We start from the raw sequence: 8,675 nt of genomic DNA, 5'->3' as shown, positions 1-8,675 counted from the left end.
GAGACAAAAATATGCACACACACAAGGCTTACTACATGACGAAAATCCAGTCATGTTTGTTGACTGTAAGAGGAAGCCAGAGCAAATTAAGAGAATCCAAGCAAGACTCCATCCTGACATTTGAACCCAGGACTTTTCTGTTGCTAGACAACAGCGCTGACATCTGACTTATAAATACTTAGTAAACAATAACATGTGTTGGCATGTGTTATGTGCCCCCAGGCACATTATGATTTCTTTTCTTTGTTTTCTTATAACCTTTAATTGAAGGATCCTTTTGTTAATATATTTTAGGATTCTTTAGTCAATTAATTATGTTAATTTGCGGTGCTGTCGTCCGCCTATAAATAGGCTGGCCTTCAGCACGTTGGCGTGCCGTGGTTCCTTGCGCGCTCCTTGCGCGTTCTTTTTTTCCTACCTCGTTTGGGACGCCGCTTTCCACCTGTTCCTTTTGGTTCCAGCGTGCGCGGTGCGCACTTGTCTTCCTGCTGCGGCCTGCAGCGGACGATCCAGCTTGCATGCGGTATTTTTGTTAACCGTTTTTTTCTTACTTTTTTTTTTGAGTTTTTGGCCTGGCGGGACCGGTAGTCCTGTTTTCGATTTTTCTTTCCTTAGGATATTTTTTGGTCTTTAGTCCGGTAACAGTAGGGGCTTCGACGGCCCTGTATAGGGTTGGCCCCCTGCTGTACCGTTTTGTTCTGTTTGGCCGGCCTGCCAGGTCCAACTTTCTGTTGATACTTTGGGTTTTTTTTTACTTTTGGGGCACGGGATTTGAGGGCCTTTTTCTTACTCTTCTCTTCACATGACATCAGAAGAAGCTGACCAAGAACAGCTAATTGAAGAGAAGTGTTAAATAAAATAATTCCTTTGAACCCTCATTTGTTGTCTCGTGTGGCGCGACCCACTGGTGGGGAATTGAGACGTGACAGGTGGGGCGCGCCAAGTTCCGGTGTGTGTGTGTGTGTGTGTGTGTGAAAAGCCCTTTGGGATCCAAGTCTGACACCCTAACCGCTCACCCACGACTGCCCTTTTTTTGTAGAACGTGTGAGAGCAAACTGTCCTTATAGCTGTATGTTGCCGCTTTTTAGACCAATCAAACCCACAAAGTAATCATTACTAGCCTACATGCAGTCTAATTAAAAGAACATTAGATATGAGAAAAATTTCACCTGGAACTGAAGTGCCAAAATAATGATTGACGTGACGTCGGCATATTATTTGTAACGGAATAAACTTTCGCGCCCCAGTGTTGCCAACTCAGCGACTTTGTCGCTATATTCAGACCCCTCCAGCGACTCTTTATCAAAAAAGCGACTAGCGACAAATTAGCAACTTTTGGAGACTCTTACGTGAAAGCACGTATCGTTCCTTTTCTTGTCCTCCAGCGGCAGGTGCTGCCGTGGGGCGCCTCCCCCATCCCAACCCCGTTCTCCCCCGCTATCGCAGGAGTCCCTCTCAGCGCTGCAGAGACACAGCATGTTTACCCTCAGCGTCCAGACTGCACATGCGCCGGGATTGGCGGCGCAGGTTGATCATAATTAACTGAATTTGAAATATTTTATCTAAATAAATAGGACCAGTTTATTGAAATGACGTCTGACTCCACCCTGAGGCTCAGGTTTAATGCTCAGACTCATAGTAAATTCTGGTTTGGAGTGGAGAGGGAGTATCCACTCATCGGGCAGAGAGCTGTGTGCATTCTTCTTCCCTTTGCCACATCATATCTCTGTGAGATGGGCTTTTCAACTGTTGCTTCACTGAAAACAAAATACAGATCTCAGCTGAACATTGAGCATGACTTGAGAGTGGCAGTATCAAGCCTGCAACCCCGTTTTGAGAAACTGTGCAATGCAAAACAGGCTCATTGCAGCCACTAATGCAGGGATAAATAGACCTGTATTGCCAGATGGATTTCACTTCTTTTCTTTTATTAACAGATTGCAGAGTGGCACTTTAATTTTTTCTATCTTTGAGCTTGATACAAATTTTGACACAGCTGCATTTTTATTTTCTTTATTTTTGAGCTTGCTGTTATTTGATGTAGATAGTTTGTATTTAGATACTACTTGTTACTTCAATAAAATTGGAACATTTTAAGATTGTTGCATATTTCATTAGCATTGTGTTGGGGCGATGGGGACAGGCGAGGCTTGAAAATTCCCCCTTGTCCAAAGTGGGGAATGACAGAAAAAGTTTGAGAACCACTGCCTTAGCGGGACGTAACAGCATGCTATTAGTATGCTAACATGTTACATAGCAGCTGAAATGATCATTCAAGTACCAAATGTTAAAAAGCCTTTTGCATTAGAGAATGTCAGTTTAATTTCCTTTACAAGACCTAAAACAGCACATCGCTGTATTCAAGAGAAGCAAGTTAGTTTTGTTTTCTAAAGATTTAAAGAGATTTGAATAAAAGCCTTTCTAAAACTATTTTTGGTAAACTGAGCTATAAAATGCGCAATAAAAAACTAAACCACAACAGTGGGAACAGTTGTATGAAGCAGAACACACTAAGAGGTTTTCATGTTATCATAGTCATAAATGTTTTGATATAGTTTTGGCCTCATAATTATCTATTTGAACTGTTCTTACTCCAGGTTACTCAAGTACCAGTCACCAAAGGGTGGTGCCTCAAGCCTTCTTGACAATTAAAATAATATTTTGAAAGCTTCACTGTGACTCCAGTAATACATACTGTACTTCCTGGCCTTTGCAAATATCATGCAAAAGCATAAGCTTTTCCATTTTGATGTGGGTTTCTTCCTTCTCTGATCATAGAGTGAGCCTTTTTTTCATACAAGATGCACTTAAGGAACATTTTAACCAATTTGTATTTGATTTAAAATGATGGTATACTAAAAATAGTTTCAAATTCACTGAAGTTTTTAATTATTCCATCTTTTAAAAGTTGTATATAATCCTCATACCAGTGATACATGTATGTAAGCCTTTTACTCGAACTGTAAACTCCCCATTAAAAAACGGCAATCAGAACACATTACATTAACTGAGGGAACACTCTCTATTCCAACCACATACAAGTTCCCATTAGCTGTCCCATCACTGGCTTTTAAGAAGCTACCCTGCTCTTCAAAATACATCAAAGAAATATTAGAATATTCCTTCATCTTCGGAGCTGTCAGTCAAAAACATTATCCCATGAGCAGCAGCAACAGCCTCTCATTATGCAAAATCAAACAAGGCTGCAGAATTGAGTTTGGTGTCCCAGAGTAACATTAGCAAATACAGCCTGACAATTCATATTGAAGACGACTTAGAGGACTGCCTTTGCTGGGATATCAAGACAATAAGACAATGGTTTGTGCAGCCACAGGCATAAGATACCTTGTCTGCAGAGGAAGCAGAACAAACAAGCGTCTAAGCCTCAAATCCACAGAATCTGAAGGAATATGAGCAAAGTGCTGTGCAATGATCCTTACTGAGATGTCCATCTGTGTAGGCGTGTCTAGTGTGCAAAAATTCCTATATCTTTCATGCAGCAATAAATGAGAAGAGAGTAGATATATAAAACTAATAGGAACTAGAAAAAAGTTACACAGTAAATCGTAACACATTTCATTTTTTCCATTTCTATTGGGACCGATTTAATAATGGTTTAAATCAAAGGTGATGAAAAATAGAGACAAAGACAATGATAAGAAGGAAGAATATTTATTGCAAACTGTGATAAGTTAACTGTCACACGTTTTCTGTTTTCCATGGTGTACCACTGCCCTCCTGTGGGATCTCTCCACTCTACACTCAGTTTATAGTTGAAGATAACCCCTACCAGTGACATTCATCTAGGAGGAATCTTTTTAAATAGAATGAGTCTATCATTTTATTTCAAACTATTATTATGTAAGTCTGCTTTCATAATAAAAAAAACTCAGCTTTTTAACTCTCAGATTCAAACATATATTTCATAAGCATAGTTTAATTAAGAATGTAGTGATTTATACATAATTTATCACAATGATTCAAGTATTTTTCTTGTCATACCAGCTTAACTTTGTATGTTTGTGAAATCAAAGCTGAACTTAGGTTCAAGTTCAGTAAGCTTCATATTTAAGAAAATAATAAGAATTGATGAATTAAGTGCATCTCAAGTTATGGTGTCTAATAGCTGCAGGGTAGAAACTGTTTCTGAGCCTGGAGTTCTTGCTCTGGATGCTCCTCGGGGAGATGCCTGAGGGGAGAGGCTGGAGCAGTCTCTGTGCAGGATGGGTGGAGTCCTTCCTGATGCAGAGCTTCTTCCTGCTCCATCTTGATGAGTAGAGGTCTGAGGCAGAGGAAAAGGCTGCCCCCTACGGCCTTGTTTGCAGCTTTAACCACTCTCTGCAGAGCCACCCTCGCAGCAGCAGAGCAGCTGCCATGCCACATGGTGATGCCGGTTTAGAGAACGCTCTCCAACACACAGTGGTAAAAGTTCCCCAGGATTGAGTTCCTGAGTCCAACTCTACGCAGCTTCCTGACGAAGTAGAGATGTTGATAGGCTTTCCTGACTACACAGGGAGTGTTGTCACTCATTGGATAAATGCACACCTAGGTACCTGTAGCTGGAAACTACCTAAATACTTGCTCCCTCAGAGATGCATGGGATGAAGAGAATCCTTGCCCCTTCTGACATCACCCCCATGTTGTCTTCTTCGCAGTGATGCAGAGGTTATTATCTCTACATCGCTACACCAGGTGTTCAAACCTCCTTTCTGTATTCTGACTCATTTGTTTGTGATGCATCCCACTACTGCTGTTTTGTCTGCAAACGTCTCTATATGACAGCCGGGGTGTCTTGCTGAGCAGTCATATGTCAGTAGAGTAACCAGAAGGGGGCTCAGCATGCAGCCCTGAGGCAAGCCAGTGCTGAGGGTGATGAAGGAGGTGATGGTTACTTGAATGCTGACAGCCTGGGGTCTATTGATCAGGAAGTCCAGGACCCAGTCCTCCTGTCCTTGGACTCAGACCAAGAGGGGAGAGCTTCTGCACCAAGGAATGTGGGATGGTGGTGTTAAAGGCTGAGGAGAAACCACCTATGACCATCCAGAGTGGATTGATTCCTCTTGTAGGCACACTTATATGTGATGTTGGCGAAGTCTTTGATGTGGGTCATGACTATCCTGCCAAAGCACTTCATGATATTAGGCTATATGTCTATAGGCATTCAGACCTTTCCCTGTGGAGCACTTGGGGACATCAACAGTAGTGGTTGACTGCAAGTTGAGACTGTTTCCAGTAGCATTGTGGTGTTAAGACCAAGACCTCAGATAATTGGTCTGCACAATCCCTGGTGCTGATGGGGAGGTAGGGATCTTCAGAGCTGGTAGAGAACCTGTGCATCTGTCAATGAGGGGTCCCTTGAGCATTTTCATCTGTGATGTTTTAGCTCATGATACATTTGATGCCGTTCTTCATGTGCTGCAGGTCTTTGGTGACCCTAAATTTTCTGGGTGTCTGTGCTTTTGTCCTTCACAATGACTGGAGTAATTCTTTTCCTTTGTCTGGACCTTGCGATCTCTAGTCCCACGCAGTCCTGTAGCACAGTGGCCACATTCCTGGGCCACACAGAGACTGTTTTTTTTGTTGGCCTAATAGGTCGCATCAGCGGTCGGTATGCTGGTGCCAGCAGGATGGATATGTGGTCGGAGACACGAGAAATGGTTCGAGGAGAAGCTCTGTTCAAATGGTGAATGTTGGTGTTCCTGTAGTCCAGGGCATCTCCTCGCATAGAAAAGGTAAAATAGAATAGAAAATCCCTTTATTGTCCCACAATGGGGAAATTGTGGTGATAAAGAAGGAGAATCATTACAACAGAAGTGGGCACACAATCTGGACCTTAAAAGTGTTAAAACTGGGGATTGTATATCCGTTTTTCTTGACTAAAGTCCCCCACAACAGAAAAAGCCCCCCCTGGTGCGTTATCTGCAGCAAGTGTCAAACAGCATAATTCAGCTCCTGGTGGGATGTAAACAATGGTGATGAACACCACAATACAATCCCATTGCACATAGTGCACCCAACATTTCAACGTCATATGTTTTATCGCACCCGACTTTCACCCATAGAATGCTGCAGATAAGCAACTGCCCCATAAAGACCCTGACAGATAAGTGAGAGAAGATGGATGGATGGAATTAGCTTTTTACCATTTCACTAGTAAAAACTTCCAATGGTGTATAATCTGTGCTTATAGTGGCACATTTCTACTTAAGGGAAATACATTTCAAAGCCTAGGAATAGTGAAATGATAAAATATCACATCACTGTTGGCCTTTATAGTATTTTAAAAGCAGATACTGTCTCCTTGAAACATATACATAATTGATTACATCATCTTCATTCTTACTTTAAGGATTTAAGCTAGAATATGATGAATTTATGCCTGAATGCTTAATGACAAACAAAAAGGGTGTATTAGCATTTTTGTGACAAAGACAAAATGCAGAAAATATTAAAGACCACATATTTCCCTTCAACCCTTACAGCAAGAAATCCACAGGTTTCATTTCCGGTCTGGGACCTAAATGCATGGAATGTGGAAGACCTTCTCTGGTATTCTGACTTTCTCCCACAGTCCAAAACATGATAATAATGTTAATTGTTCTCTCTAAATCACAATTAGGTATGTCTGCATGGGTGATTGTTTATCCTGTATGATTGATGAAGTACTTTATTGATGTGAGACAATAATTAGTTCTTTAGAATATGATAGCTGGAAAATTCAGGCATACCATCAGCAGCAGCATGCCAAAGAAAATAGAAGCATATAGCACTCAAAGATAGTAGATAAACAAAAAAGTAAGTTTCATGCTGACATACAATACCTCAATAGAATAAATAAATTATGATTGAAAAGTGTATTTATTTCAGTAATATAGTGCAAAAATTGTAACTCACATTAAATATTCATTGTGTACTATGTTCTCAGTCGAGAGTAATTTTGTATAAAACACTACATCGATAAGGCTTTAAGTGGAGGAGATCAGTCAAGGAAACTTAGGCTGCTTAACAGTTTCCCTAAGCTCAACTGCATTGGCAGCAAAGAACCAACAAACTAGTGGCTGTGGAGATTGTCTGCAGTGAGTCAGACTTATATACAGTCCTACACTGAATAACAAAACAGTAATTATAAAATGATTTATGTAAAATAGACTTATACCGAATTTGACTGGCAACTGCCAGCTATTACGAAGATGACTAATTTGAATCGCCAGGTGTTGCATTTGCGCAGTGGCGGCCTAGTGGTTAGGGCATAGCGCTTTGAATGCTAAGGTTCTGAGTTCAAGCCCCACTCCCAAATACTTGCACTCTGTGTCTGAGCAAGACCCGTTTAGAGGAAAAAGGTATATGGCTCCCAACAGTGGTGAATATTGTAAGTGCTGTTTAATATAATACAAGTATGTGAATAGTTCCGTCTGCAATTAATGAGTCAGATATGTGGCGGGTAATGTTCGGTTTATTGAAAGATTTAATCTGTCCCAGTGCAAATGCATTTTGCAGACATTTAATGTTGTAGGGAAACGGCTGTTCCATCCGTTGCATTTGCAAATTCTCCCGAGTGGTGCCCGACTTTACACAAGTGAATAAAGTGAATGTAATTGGTCGTTAATCAAGGGGGCGGGATAGCTGTGGCGGAAGGTTCGCAAGCAAGTTGGGTTGTGGCCGATGTCTAGGAAGCATCTTGCTAACCAGTTAGCAACTTAGTACTAGTAGGTTCCCATGGGAAGTTACATTGGTACCAAGTAGCACTTAGCAACGACACTGTCAAGGAATGCTATGGACAGTGGAAACATGCAAGAGGAGGAGAGTTTTGTGTCGGAGTCTCCTCCGTCATACATTTTTTAGTTAGAGGAGGAAAGCGGGGACAAAGTTGTTGTGGAAGAGGACGCCAGGGTGACAGAAGCTTTGTTTGGTGTAGAAGGCTTGCATGTACATGTTTGAGCCCTTGCCTGGCAACGCTGCCAGTTCTGTTAACTCTATGCCTGCCGAAGACACAGACGTCCATGTGAACACTGGGACGGAACTCAATGGTAAAGTAAATGATTCTTATTTGAAATGTTGCGTATATTAGCTGTGACATATGAATCAAGTTACTATAACGGAAAACATTTGATTGACAGATGACCGTTGATATACGATTGGCCAAATTTAGGTGTACAAGCTGACGTATAACTAACTGGCCTGCATAAAATAACGAAAAAAAACCCCACAGATTTTAAGACAGGATTTTTTTTTTATTAGAAATTTTCTAAATTTTGGGACAATGTAGTCTGATAAAGAGTACATTTATATACATGAATATGCCAGAATGATGACATTTAAGTATGACTTCCCTACGGCTTTACGCACAGATTCCAGTATCTCTGCAGTGTTGGGACTATAAATCTAATATTAGCTATGATGGTACTGCTGCTGAAGTTAATTGAAAATGTTATTAGCACCAAGAACAGTAGTAAGAATTCCGGTATTCATTCTTTGCTTGCTTTGTGTGTAAACTGTCTAGTTGACAGAGAATAGGGCGGTGAAAGCCGAGGAAGGCTGGACCTGTTTGAATCCTTGAATCCATCTTGTAGGATTCAGCTTCGGAAATCAAAAACACCCGCTGTGTGTGTGCATCTGCCGTCTGACCTTTAGATGTCACTGAAAATTACACATTGTAGCTTTAAGGAATGCAATTG

This window comes from Cyprinodon tularosa, unplaced genomic scaffold (assembly GCF_016077235.1).
Source record: "Cyprinodon tularosa strain WSP-4 unplaced genomic scaffold, ASM1607723v1 ctg176, whole genome shotgun sequence".
Taxonomy (NCBI): Eukaryota; Metazoa; Chordata; class Actinopteri; order Cyprinodontiformes; family Cyprinodontidae; genus Cyprinodon; species Cyprinodon tularosa.
Note: the sequence above shows the minus strand (reverse complement) of the source record.